Source organism: Oxyura jamaicensis, chromosome 4 (genome assembly GCF_011077185.1).
Source record: "Oxyura jamaicensis isolate SHBP4307 breed ruddy duck chromosome 4, BPBGC_Ojam_1.0, whole genome shotgun sequence".
Classification (NCBI taxonomy): domain Eukaryota; kingdom Metazoa; phylum Chordata; class Aves; order Anseriformes; family Anatidae; genus Oxyura; species Oxyura jamaicensis.
In genome coordinates, this window is record NC_048896.1 from 45,424,884 (window position 1) to 45,440,144 (window position 15,261).

Genomic DNA, 15,261 nt, shown 5'->3' on the forward strand with positions numbered 1-15,261 from the left:
TTTTTTTTTTTTTTTTAAGCTTTGAATTTCTCCTTACTATTCAGATAGTACATTTACAGCAGTTACTTAAAAACCTAGCAAATAGAACACAACCCAGACATCCATTTTTCTCAAATTCACACATTTTGTTGCTGAACAGTGCGTTTAAACTGAATAATGACACCAAGATCTAGATAACCTTTGCAAAATAATTACAGCAATACCTCACATGATTTCAGCTGTGCCAAGAATATGCTTATCTGCATATACTTCTATAACAGAAACTTAAAAAACACCTTTTTTTAAAAAAAAGTATGTGGGGAAATATTAAAGATTACCAGAATGCTACTGAGTTTTTGCCCCCTAAAGCATCAGAGTCTGCCAGAGAGCTGGAGAAATCTCTGGTTTTATGTTCAGTTGTTTGTAAGTCAAAGAAAGAAAGATGCACAATGAAAAATCAGACAGCATGAGAAGAGTACAGCATTCTGGAAACCTGGAAAACTTCCTTCAGTAAAGCTATTAAACTCCCAGCAGTGTTTGTCAGGTTTTGTAATGTTCTTACCCACTGGAGTTCTGAACAGGCACTTACGGCTTTCCAGGGCTTCCCCTAACACCAAACATCGTTCTTCCGCACTTTCTGATGCAGCAAAGACCAAGGTGCCTGGATCGGCAAGTCTCAGTGCAGATCCATCACTCGGTGACCATGCCTTCCCTAAGTCATGGCCAAAACATGCAAGAACCCTCTCCCACCAGATCCCTCAATCTGCCTGTTCAAGTCTTCTGGTTTTGTGGTTTACCCTGCTCTGGATGGTCTCTTTTACCCTGCTATGGACACAGTCCCTTTGTTATTACCTGCAAGAGCCACAAGCCCTGTGGGTTTTATTCTCTTGGCCTGGTTTCAAGTTTCAGTGCTTCCCTTGCTTTTCACCCTCCACGTGCTAATCAGGGGTTCCCCAGCGGGGTCCAGGATCTAGAAGCCTGTTTAACTTCTGTCCTCAGCATTTCAAAGTCATTAGTCAGGGCCTGGATTGTGGCCATCAGAATACAGCTATTCTAAGGCAAACAGTTACTCCTATATTTTCTTCACCCCCTGCATCTGGAAGACAAATAATGAGTCCCCCGGTGTATTGCTTATTCTCATCCCATATTAATTTTAGTTATGGTGATAAGCTAATAGCTGCTTCCTGGCTATTAGGTGGAGTACAGTGAGGTACCACAACGCATGATATATACCCTGAGATGGGATGATGGTAGGACCTGTGCCTTTGCACACTTCACCATATTCTGAATTTTCTCTCCAAATAAAAAGCCTGCTCCTTGTCACTCTAATGAGTTACCCATTACAGTTTGTATTACCTGTAAAAAAAATACTTGATCAAGGCCAAATTATTGTCAGTGCAAACTTCTGTGAGTAAAAACCTATTAAATCCCCAGGTGATCATGCCTTTAGCTGCATTGCTATAAATACACGTCTATGCTGCTAAGTAGCCCAACTGTTAAACTCATCTGCAAGTACCATGCCTTCAGCTCATCACTGTTAATTCATTCAGGCTCTTCTTCATTTTAGATATATCTCAGGTTTCTTTTCCCATGGGTGAGGAAATACTCAGTTTACTAACTCCCAGTTTGTGGGAAGGACAGAAGACAACACGAGCCTGTAGAAGACAGACAGACAGAGAAAGCTTGAAGACAACCTGCAGCTCTACTGTCAGTCTCAGGCTTGAGATACTGGGGTCTACTGATTTGCTTATATTTGCTTCCAGCAGCAGCAGTTTCCTACAGGGTCTTTCATATTGTCTGATCATTATCACATCACTTTGCTTTTATATGTGTAAATAGTAATGTTTTCTTTAATTTTAACTTGTCCCTTTGCTTACCACCATTACATTTTATTGCAGATCTGCTTTTTGCTCTGAATTGTGCTCGCCTTCAGACTATATAAACTATACTATAGTTTAGTAAACTATAGACTATTCAAACTGCAAATAATAATAATAATAATAATAATAATAAATATCCAACAAAGCTTTAGGCTGTCTTGTATTCATATCTGTTTACGTAGCTCACCCACCCACCTTAGAGGCATGTCAATTCCTTGCATTTTGTCAATGTAATAGCCAAGTTCTGGTGCACATTAAGGGTCATCATCATTCCAAAAACTAGTGAACACGTGAAAATGGAGACAGATGCTTTTCTAATAACAGTAATAGAGAAGACAAATTTACAGACTAGAACTATTTGTTTCCATTATTGACAATGATGTAGCAAGCAGATCATGCATCTTCTGCCATATGGTACAAAGAAATGCCTCCTTCCTTGCTTTATGATAAAGGATATGTCACTAACCCAAATGGTCGAGGAAAGATCAGTGAATGAATTATGAAGGAAAGAGAAGATATCACAGCACAAAGATAAAATTATTAGAATAAGATGAGAGTAATTTCATTAGGAAAGAAAGACAAGACAGACGTAAAGAAAACCACTAAGAAAAGAAAACTTCTCTAAGGCAAGAAGGGGTGTGTCTGCAGTCTTCACATGCACATACATTATGTAGTCTGGATCAGGAGCAAGCTTTTGATGCACTTACCATGCTTCTGTTCACATCCAAGAACAACCTTGGAGAAGTGTACAAGCTGGACTCCTTTTGGATGGAACTGAAGCAGCAGATGTGCCCCAACTGCTAATAGGAGCAAATTAAAGCTTACCTCTAAAATTGGGCCATCAGATCCTCAGCACCATTCTGTTCTAATGGTCAACTCCTACTGGATGCACTACTTGGCAGTGCAGAAAGAAAACGAGATGAGAGAAACCTTGCAAGGGACTAAGATCAAATTCAGTTCACTTCATATCAGTTACCCAAGAGGCACTCTTTATTTTCACAGCTTCAGGGATGAATACATGTCCACAAAGGAAGCACACCTTTTCATGAAGCCAAAGAAAATACCAGTGTGCACTTAAGTATGATGTCGATGTTCAGTTATTTCATTGAACAAAATATGAGTACTAAACTTTTCTGAACTAAACCTCCTAAGCAGCAATTCAGAACTGTGTATTGCACTTTGGTTATCCATTAAAAACAGATTTTTTTTTTTTTTTTTGGCTTTATGCTTACATTGTTTTCAATGTTTAAGTTTTGTCATCTACTTGAAAAAGAAAAACAAAAGCAAAATGCTATAGAGAGTGAAATTCTATCTCTATTGAAGTAAGTGGGAGTTTTGCCACTGACTTTAATGGGGTCAGGACTTCACCCAGAGTGTTTGTACTAAATGGCTTTGAAATAAATGGGCAGAAATTTCATGCACTACATTTAACAGTGTTTTGTTGAAATGATTATGGCAGCAGTATTGACCACTGAAAGGAACACACATTGTTCTGCTAAGAGAGCTGTTATTTCAAGAAGTACTAAGGCACTGCATCCTTTCATCATTACTGAGTTCTTATGTATTTTCATCATACCTCATTATTAGGGACTAAATTTCTTCTTTCATCTCATACATTTTGGGTCTTTGTTCTTGTGCTTGTTTAGATTAGCTGATATTTTTTTCCCAGTTAATTGCCCCAAAAAGAATACATTGAAGAAAGAGAGCTGTCATACATAGGATCAAACCTTATGACATCAAATGTTATTTTTGACTATATCTATCTCTATTATAAAGGTTATAAATCATAAAAATCTTTGGATCTTGTTTCATGCCAATATACCATGCTAAAGATTTCCATTGATTGTAATGGGCATAGATTCTATCTTAGAATAATATTTCCTTATGGACAACATGTTCATTCTCATTATGATTTGACACTGTGAGTTGCTTTTGTAGAAAATCAAAGAAAAAATAATAGGAGCAGAGAAACATAACTATATCTAGCAGTACACCAAGATGCAAGATAAAGATTTATGCCTTGAAACACTGAAATTGAAAAACTACTCTCACATCTCATTCACCAGACAAGCATGCAAGAAAACCAAAGAAATAGGAGCATCACACCACAGATGAAAACAGTTGTACTGGGAAAATTTTGCACAGAAGAAAGTTGCTTCAAGGAGATTTGAATGACACAAAGACAGCTCCTTGGTCTTTGAGAAAATGAAAGTGCTGGGAATCTCATGGGATGGCACAGTATTGTTGTTAATCTACTAAAGAGAGAAAAAAAAAAATCAGAAAAATTACCGAGGAAGGCCAGCAAGGAAGAGTAAGTACTCTCTAGAGATGTGAGACCTCCAGCCCCTTGAAGTTGACAGGAGACGAAATTAATCTCCGTGCAACTGAAGTGTATACTGAAGCCCAGTAATTTATACACCATGGCATTGGGTCAACAGAAATATTGCCCACAGCTTCAGTGCCACCAGGATTTCTGCTTGTGTCTATGCATTTATAAGCCCAACAATAAATTTAGCCTTAGTGGTAAACCGATCCGTCCATACTAGCAAATATCATCCCCAATTAAACCTGATACTGAGCTCTGCTGATTTACTACATGTGTATGGATCCACCAGTTTCATACTCAAACCTTCAGCTCAGAAATATCAGAGGAAGCCACGCTTCCTACAAGCTTCTACAGCAAGTGCTTACACATTAGGAAGCTGGGCTCCTGACAGTCCTCAATTCAGGTGGTCTGAGTCATCCCCTGGCAGGTCCCCCGGCTCTGCAGGAAGCACCAGCACTGAGGCTCAATGGCCCCTCTGCCGCATCCTCCAGACAGCCACAGAGGCAGGAGAGCACCATGCGGGTCCTCAGGTTTTGCTGAATGGCTTCGCTTTTCCTCTGAAGATTACTTTTTCACACTCACACCATAAAATTAAAACACATTATTGAAGAAACCTACATAAATTAATTTAATATGGAAGAGAACTGAAGCTAGCACTCAACTGTAAGCTTTGAGTGTTATGTAGTTTATGCACTGAGCTCAGAACAACTCTGGCTCAAGTGTTTCATTGGATTTCCTCCCCTAAGGAGCAGATTCACTCTCTCTCTCTACTCCCCCCCCCAACGGATGTAGCAATGAAATAAACTATCCCTGGCCAGAAAATGCAGATGTGCTGCTCTGTGTGCTATTGACACCCAACGCCGCATCCACCGAGAACAGAGCCAGAAACGTCCACCACACCCAAGCCATCTCTGAAGAATTAGACAGCTATGCCCTTCCTTTAGAAAACAGAGCATGTAAGAACACTAGGTTTTATTTACTGCTTTCTGTTTTCTCCTTTCTTCCCTAACAGCCACTTTACCTGAATGAAGCTTCCACTGAATATGGTTTCAAGTGGAAAATATTCTCAGAGACACTTAACATCTTTTCCAAGTATTATACTTTGGCTACTGCATAGTCCATCTTCTGTTTCACACACTGCTTATCATCCTAGAGTAAGCAAAAACCAACAACAGTTGTGGGGAAAGGAATGCTAAATAGTAATAATAATAATAATAATAAAGGAAGGAGTGACTTCCAGAAAGAAAAAAATAATAATAATCTATTTCATGAGGCACAAGTCCAGCTCCCTCTTCTTCCCTGCCTGCCTCTATCTCACGGGCAAACATTGTCGTTTGGGTAAATTGCAAGGCTTTACACAGAATAAAGAACAGTTATTCTTACTGACAGAACTATCTGGAGCCAGTAATTGGGAGTACCTGGGGTCAGGGCCTTTGGGAAAAGGCCAGCAGGATTCCAAGGTATTTTTTCTTTCAGCACTAAGCAATCCACAGGGAGTCAGAATTTATCATTATACTGGGCTCATGCATGAACCTCTCAACTTTTTCTTCCAGGAACTTTGGTCCATGTATAAATACAGACTAAACATACTCTTACATGCTGAAAAGCTTGGCTTTTACCACAGGCATTCAAATGCAGTCATAAGAGAATGAACATGAGTAAATATATACAGACATACGAGCAAGAGCATCTAAGACACAAATTATGCTCTCAGAAAATAATTTTTTCTCTATGTGTAATAGAGCATGAACCTGATTTTACTGAAATTTTTTTTTCAAACTTTATTTTTTTTATATCAAATTTGCACATTTGATATATGCATGCAGTATTATAAATTTAATCCAAGTTTTTATAAAGTAATTATTCAGCCATAGGTCTCTGTGAAAATAGATATTATGGAGAGACAGGGAAAAATCAAAGTTCCATCCACAACTGTGCACGTGGTCAAAAAGCTAGAATTTATGCACAAGCCTTCACTACTAATCAAATAACATAATAATGATGTTAACCTGTTGCTTTCCTTTTCACAGAAGAGCCACAGTACAGACAAAAAGATGAACATTTGCTAAAATAACCCAGTAAACAATCGCAACAACCCCACCGACACACACGCTCCCTTGGTGTAAGGCATTCAGTTCTCCTTCAGCTGCCCCTTAACTTTACCCTCCAACTTTTTTTCCCCCAAACAATAAAACTTTCTTCATTACTGAGTTTCTGGAAACATGGAAACCCACAAACAGCCAGTACATCCTTTCCCATTTTCAGAACACAATTGATAGCCACCACCTCTCTCAACTTCTCCAGCACTCATTCTGAACCAAAGGCTGGCTGTTTACTTCTTTGGCATGGAGCCAGCAAAGTACTTATGCATGCAGTTAACTAAGCACATGAGCAGTCCCATCAATTTCCATGGGACTTCTCAAAAAGTTTGATATTAAGCAAGGGCAAAAGTGACTTGTTGGACCAGTGCCACCAACTGACAAGCCCTTACCACAGAGACGGAGTATTTTCAGGCATGAAATGCTTGGCCCACTTTGTGTGAATGGTTACTTAAAGATCATCATCATCACAAGAAGCTATTTCAGGTATGGTAGAGGATGGAAGATTTTTGTTGGACAGAAGAGAAAACAATAATCTATCCATCCAACCTGGTATGACAGCCGCTATCAGGTGTTGTTTCTGTGTTTCCTAGGACAACTGAAATAACATTATTGTGTTCCCACAGCAACGCAATGCATTATGTCATAATGTGAAATACATTCACAGTATGCAAAGAGAAAAAGGTCTTATATACAGTAACATAACAGATGAAAGATCCCTATCCAGCTCAAGAACAGTTTTTTCTCCCAGTAACCTGCATATTAAATCAATCCAGAATTTATACTGGTCTGTCCCTGTGCAGTGCACTCTCACAGATCTACTTCACGTCAATGAAGCAACCCATGATTTGGTGGGTTTTGAGCACAGGTCCTTTGCATTGTATGATTAATCACAGGTATCAGCCAGAAACTGCCTTCTTCCTCTGCTTCCACAGGTTGCTTGGAAATGTTTTTCTGACCTGCTCACGACTTGTTATTTGATAAATATGTACTGCTACAAAATAGACAAGAAAATGGGCCTGAAATTGAATGTCCATTGGCGTTCCCCTTCTAGGAACGAGGAACCTTGAAGAAATTTATTTGGAGACGGCACTACTGATTTAATTTCAGAAAAAAAAAAAAATCAAAGGAAAACAGTTTAAGTTAGACTTTCTAATCCATTGTTTTTTCCTAATGACTCCTTCATTGAAACTACTTCCTACTTCTCTTTCATGGAAAATTTAATACAACATGAAAAAATTCATTCTTCTTGCATCTTTCCAGCATATAGGTGCCAATCAGATGTTCTCTCCCCTTTGGGATAATACATTTCTGATCTTGTCTTACTACCCCCACTAACTTCCATCAGTGTGTTTCAGCCAGATCCTGACAGCACCAACCAGACAACACTGCACCATCGTCTTTCATGATCTGCAGCTTGGCAGACCAGGTACCTGAGAAGTGCCACCAGCTCAAATGTGACCTCAACTACAAACAGCTTTTTGGGAACACAAAGCACTAATGCAGAACAACAATATTACTTCTCCTGAGCTATGATTCTAACTAGCTCTTGTTTTCAAAGCCTGCTCTGTTCTCTGGTTTTGGTACAAGTCTAAAGAACCTTCCACATCATTCAAGGAGAAATTAGGATTTGTTTTAAATAAATTACATTGACAAAAGGGAAACAACAATTCTGCAACTCCAGCTGCGGACAAGTGTGTCAACATAGCAGCAAACAGTTGCAGAAGAAAGACATTTCCATGTTCATGCCACCAGAAATGATTCTGCCCTTAACCATGCTGAAAAGTGCATTTGTTCCAAAAGCTGTATACACATTGCTCTCTGCAGTCTGGTACTCTGCACAGTCTCAGCTAGCAGTGAGACAGGCAACAAGCATGTAGAAAGCACATGGATGTTCTCTGCCTGCTTCTTAGTGGATAGGCGTATGGGACCTTATGTCCGGGCTTTCCAGCATACAGCCTCTCACCACCCAGAAAACATCAGATGTTTGCTCAGGGTTTGCAGGTGTCTGGCAAGCTTGTCTGAAGTCCTGGCTCTTGGTTGTCAGATTCAGTCCTAAAGAAATCACCACTGCTCACATACGGACCAACACTGCAACTCAGGTGCAGGTAACCTACAGCAGGTGTGCTAAAGTTGATGCACCAAAATCAACCCCACACAGTGTGCACAGACTCAGTCGCAGGCTGGATTTGGTGGGCTCGCCAGAGCCACCTTCTAGGGCCGATTTACACTGCAAAGGCTGCACCATGCACATGCAGTAAGTTTGATGTACATCAGAGAAACAAAGTTGGCTGTTCATTTCCCATGTACTGCAGGCGTACACTTTTCTGTTCGTAAAGTCTCTGATGGAGATACAAAATCATCATACATCACAAACAATCACAGCCAACACTGCCACTCACTCAGCAAACCTCACAAAGTAAGGGCTGGAGATGGAGAGAATGGCTTTCCCTACAAAATTGTGGAGCTGGGTGTTGGCTCCTGGAACTGGGCCAGCCACTCTCCCTCCAAAATCTAAGACCAGAAGAAATTGTGTTCAGTACTACCAGTCCACCTATGGGTCAATGTACGCTCCAACAGGACTTGATCAAGAGAGAGAGAGGCATGAAACCAAATTAACCTTTGCTTTCATGAATTCATAGCCAGCATCTTGCTGGAAGGAGTGAATTCTTCATAGCTATGTTTTCATTTTACTGTAAAAAGTCAGCTTCAGTTTACAGCAAAACCAAAATAGAACTGGTGGGACAGTGTAGCAAAGGTTGCCTGGCTGACCTGTTTCTGAAATATAATTATTTCATTTTTGATGAGGAAAGAGAGATTAGGGTCACAGATACAAGTATTTACAAGTGCAAGCTATTATCTTAAGAACTCTAGGGTTTAGCTAGGGAAAAATACATTTACTGGAATGAACACTGACAAGTAAAATATTTAATCCCCAAAGTTTTATTTCCCCCAAACATAAAATAATATTACTTTGAATGGTCCATAAATAACATTAATGGGGAGATTTTGAATGGGAAATCTCTAATGATATATGAGAGAAGACTTAAATAGGTTTAACTGGGCTCTTTCTCAAACTTGGCAACTGTGTTATAAATGTTTTTTTTTTTTTTTTTTTTTTTTTTTTTAAGCAACATTATAATCTGTTATCTGTTTGGATCAAGTCCTAAAGAAGCTTTTCGTTCCAAATTTGCAAGTGCCTCCAACGCAGAAGCAGCTGCAGGAAAAAATGCTTGTTACTGCACTTACAAGTTTAAATAAATAGGTGTTTTTAGTACTCTGTGCTGTGATGTGTGCTGTCTATATATGCCAATGGATGATTATGCTAAGCCTCATTTGTGCTTTAACATAACGTATGTAAAGGAAGGCTTTATAACAAAGTCATGTCTACAGAGCTTTTATCTGAATCTACCTCCAGAAGACAAATGGATTAAATACTGTGGGTTTTTTTGTTTTGTTTTGTTTAATTAATTTTCTAATGCGGTGCTACTCAAAAAAGTTCGAGATGGGTAAGTGCTATTAATTCCTTTTTTTTTTTTTTTTTTTTTTTTTTTTTTTCAAGTTAAATGAGAAGCAGAAAGATGGACAAGTTATCTGTCCAAATTTGCATAGGAATGTTTTTTCCCCAGTTGTGGCCTTTCTAGTCCTCAGCTTTATGCCTCAAGCAAAAGTAGCAATATTGGGACATAAACCACAGGTCAAAATTTAAGCTCATGTAAACTGAAAATGTTCCCCAACACACTAAATTTAAGCAAAAGAAAAATTCCGTGAATGATGAGTCATCAATACAGATTCATTTTGGGATTGGAAACAAGAATAAAATTATTGGTGGAGTGAGAAAAGAGTGAACCCCTCTTTTAAAAAACATGCATGGGATTTATGAGATAAAGACTTTAGCCACTCATTTCCACAGCAATGTTGCATTCCTCTGCATGCTGAACAATTTTCAACTCAATAAAACAACTGTTAACTTTACTGACCTGTGATATATGTATGCTGCAACTTCCCTGTTGAAGATATAAAATTGTATCCAATGTAATTTAGACAATTCAGGAAAAGCATGTACACCATAAGTAACAAATCCAAATCCATGTAACTATCAAACATTTAAGCATATACCAGAAAAGAATTGTTCAAGAGTGTAATTATGGGGGAAAACGTTGGTTACATGTAACTAAAAATAACAAATTACTGAAATTGCTTATATTTGTACTTAGCATGAATTATTTAAAATGTCAAATGCAAGATTTTACGTTAAGTCAACCATTATGATGCCTTAGGTCAGCATTAGTAAAAAAAAAAAAAACACTGTTAAAGAAAATTCAATGAGATTACTGGTCTGCTATAAAAGTTTCCATTTACTTAGATTTTAGAAGAAATATTTTATAAATATTTCAACACCGTGAATACAAATTAAGAAATAATCCCCAAGCAGCAATTCCTTTGCTTCCCCTATAACTTACATTTCCAGAGCTGATTTTCTTTATATTTGTAGCAATTTTTGTACCCAAATATCTTTTATCCAAAAAGGACTTAAGTTTTCTGAATGTCTTCTACAGCGTGACTCCAAATTGAGCACTCTGTTCACTTTATGAGTGCGTGTATTTGTGTGTGTTAATAGCAGTTTTTACATATAAAATCCAGAAGGATACAAGCAGTTGTAATACACCCATGGCAAATGTGCAGTTAAGGAAGATGTGGATTTAAGAACGCCTGAGAATACAAGTCTATCCATAGTGACTTTAAAAAAGAAAGTCATAAAAATCTGTACAGAAAGAACCCTTATATTTTGGGGTTTTATTCAATACACTTTGTAGATTTTTGCAGGTCTGAAGGTCTTATATTTGACTTGACATTGTTCTGAAATTAATACAAAATGGTAATTGTGGGAAGTTAAATACAGAAAATCTTACATCCAGGAAAACGAGCATCTTTAAAGAACAGACTGCTTTTATTTTTATCAAGTTTCTCATAATAGGAAGATTTTCAGGGAGTAAATAACAGTCATGATGTAATAAACTTATAGAACTCATATATGTTCATATTTAAAACTCATATATGCTCATATTTAAAATCTCTTCCCATGGATCATATTTTCCGTGAAATATAGGAACAAAGGATTTTGGAGCAATATTTCTGACTGCTCGAAATTATACTAAACTGAAGTACATGCATTAAGTGGAACTAAGCATGGACATTATATTAGGGACATAATTACTCCTTTCAAAATACTAGGAATAAGGTATATATAATTTGACTGCACAATCGAAAATACAGTATTTCTTTACAAATCAAATTCCTGTGTAATTTATTCTGTAACAAGAATCAGACTAATGAGCTCAAACCAGATCTACTTGCACTTTTATTGTCAAGACTTTTCTCTCTCTCAGTCAATAACATTTATTCTTTTTCTATTTTACTGTAATTCATCATCTACAGAATATTTACAAGACTGATAAGCTAAATTCTGTCACTGACTGGAAGATCCAGAACTTTGGCGGATCTGTTTCTTCACACGCCTGCACTCATAAAAAATAAGAATTTTTCCTCTGAACCTTGGTATACGATCAGCATGAAAAAAGAATCCAAAGCTACTGTCTGAACAAAATCTTACAGGCTAATACTGCTGCTGCGTTTTCTCATATCATGAACTAAACTTTAGAAGGTTTGTTGTTTTCTAACAGCAACTATAAAATGAAGTACCTTCAGTGTAACTTTTTTTTTTTTTTCTGTGCAGAATGGAAGAAAGTGAAAAAAATATATTGGACCTTAATTACAACTGTTAGGTGTCATATACAATTTCATATTCATATATTATCTTCACTACACAAGATTTCCTATAATTGGAACACTGATGACTATAACAGTCTTAACAGTCCTCCCTAAAACCAAAAACACTTCTCAGAAGCTAAGTTTAAGGTATTGGAAATGTGTAATATAAATCTAATAAAAAGAAATTGTTTCTATGGAAGTTTTAAATATTCTTGTAACTTTTCAATCTACTTTTCACTCTAATTTTCACAAAGTTTGTGTATTTTCTGTGATTTCATCAGAACTCTTCCATTGACCTTGCTGTGTGCAACGATTGCTTTGCTTTCAGTTAAGAAAAAGAATTAAGCATTCACTGAAAATTTACATCCCTACATCAAAAATGCAGGCCTCCCCTACAAAAAAAAAAAAAAAAAAAAAAAAAATCAAATCTGCAAAGCTACTCAGATAAACTGATGTAGAGGGGGAATTATACATGGCAATGCTGAGCAGAATATTTGAAAGGAAATTAGTGAGCATGAGGTTGTACATTTTTGGAGAGGGAATGAAGAGCACAGAAAGAATGTGTGTGCATGGAGAAAGAGAACAACTGGGCACATCGTGGTGAAAGAAAAAGCCATAAAGATGAGGAAGAAAGCCACCTGTTGTATTTCTCCTTCAATCAAGGAGACTATGCATCCTATGGTCGTTTTAAATCATCACTGTTGCTTCAAAAATCAACCTACTACATTAATATTCTCTCCTACTTAAGGCAACTTGTAACTTAACTAAAAAACAAAACAAAACAAAACAAAACAAAAAAAAAACTAAAATTAAAGTGTTAGTATGTTATGCTTGTGTTCTGGTATTTTCATCTTCAGATCCTTCTAAGGAAAATACTGAAGCAGCTATTCCAGTAACCTTCCAGCTAAGCACAGTACACTCACTTTTATTTCCATTTCAATGAAAATAGTTAAACAAAAGCGAACTATGAAAAATTAGCTGGACACAACTGATGCCATTCAGACCTTCTTGAACCACACAGCCATTCCCTCACAAGCCCTATGAATGGTGTTTGTGAGACTACCCCACACTAAGAAGTGATACGATTAAAGCAGCTCCACAACCTTTCATAGAACGTCTTGCTTATAACTCTGTAAAAAGAAATAACTCTGTAAAGAAAAATTGCTGTGCCTGAGGAAAGATAGCAGCAAATTGCTCTTAATCCTTCTCCCATTTCCAAGCCACTACGAAATGCTCAGTTTTGCAATAACTTGAGTCTGACTCTGTCGGAGCTAAAGTCCACGCAAGCATACCCCTTACTTCAGTTAGGCTTTGGATCACATCCTGTCACAAGATAAATTATTCACTAGGATCAGTACTTGGGAAACAGAGCTTTGTAGATGCTACAAAATAATAATAATAATAATAAAAACGTGCAAAGGATTGAAATACTTTCAAGATGTCAGAAGTAAAATAAATGAAGCTTCAAACACTATGAAGATAGTGTTGATCAAATATATTGTACAGACATAACCTTATTTTTGTGTGTTTGTTTTGATTAAATCAGAAATACCAATCTGGTATCCCAGAAGATTAAATTTTCCTTACGTCTAACAATGGCAATAAATCATCCATATTTTTAACACAGAAATGGTTTTAAAAAGTGTTGAGTTCCCTCTGCCTCGGTCACAGAAGTTCAGAATTTTCCTGCATTCAAATTAAGATCTTTGTCATTTCCAGCTTCCTTCAGGAATCTTTTCTCACAGGTCAGATTAAGATGTTTCTAGCATGCCAGAATCATCATCATTTTTTTTGTTTGTTTAAATGAGCATTCCTGTAGGAATTCTGTAAAATGTCAGAGTATAAAAAAGTTTATTTCTGTCCTTTGAGTTAAGCAGGGCAGCTTGAAAATTCCTCAATTCAACCACAACCAGCAATTCTCTTCCTGCAGGATTCCTGCTGCTCCTCTATTCCTTGATTTTCACTTCAATTTTAAGCTGTTACAGACACAATTTTATAAACTGATATATCTTCAGAAATATTTTACATGCATTTTATGCTTCAGAATATTTTATAGATTGAATCCTCCCCTTTTTCACTCTATCTCAGAAGTTTCTCATGTCTTCTTGCATATTAATTTTGTCTAGCTTTCCAAATGTATTTTCAAACTTTTTAATAAAATAAAAAAGAAAAAAATCACAATAAACTAGAGTTTGATCTAACTCACGCCATGCAAATTATGTGTAATGGCACCAGCATTACTGCAATGAGACCAATATGAGTTCAGCTGAATCAAAGCTGAACTCCTTGTATGCTTGGCTTAGTTACTCTGCTTGTTTTTGAAGATTTGCTTGTTGGCTGATGGTTCAATACTTCACTGTTGACTTGTCTTTCAAGAGAAGCACGGCTGGCAATGCAGACCAACAAAGCCTTAGTGGCACGGGTCTGCTCAACCTGCTGATTTTTTGCTACCAGTCACAGAAGTACAACGTCATTATTCCAAACCTGGGCTATTCCCCCAACACTTAGAACCAGGAACTTCACTGTCTGGTCTGAAATGGTCAGCCCTTCAAGAGGTATTACTCATAAAATGAAAAAGTGGAGAGGGGCTCACAGCACCCAGTTTTATACCCCAGTTTGGACTCGGGACCACGGATGCTCCTGTGGAGCTCTCTCTGCCAAATCGCCTTGCCTCTGATAAGCACCGATGTCCTGGTTGCATCTCCTTCTGCCAAGCAATGGAAGTCTTTCCAAGGACCCTGACAAGCACTGGAACAGCCAATTCGCAAGGAAAAATACTAAAATTGCTACAAATGTCTAAACTTCTACTTCTAAATGGAAGCACTCTAATTGAAGGTACATTTTCTGCCTTGCAAAGACTTGCTCAAACTTGTCTAAATCAGCACAGTCCTTGGCTCACACCATTTTAATAAGACCCATGTGTATTAAACCAGATTATATGACACATGTTAAGGTTCAAGTTTGATATCAAATTAAGTATCCGGATGATTTATGGAAAAGAGTTCACCTCCCTTTCCCCCACGTGAGGTTTAAGACTAATCTTCAACCAGATCTTCCAACACTTTCTGCATTCAGACCTTCCCCACTTGAAACCTACAATGTTGTTTTTATTATCACAAGAGACCGATACCCAGCCTAGCATCTGTTATTATTCCCTTGCCTTCTCTCCCTGGGAGAATGCATGAACCTAGCATATATCACTGTG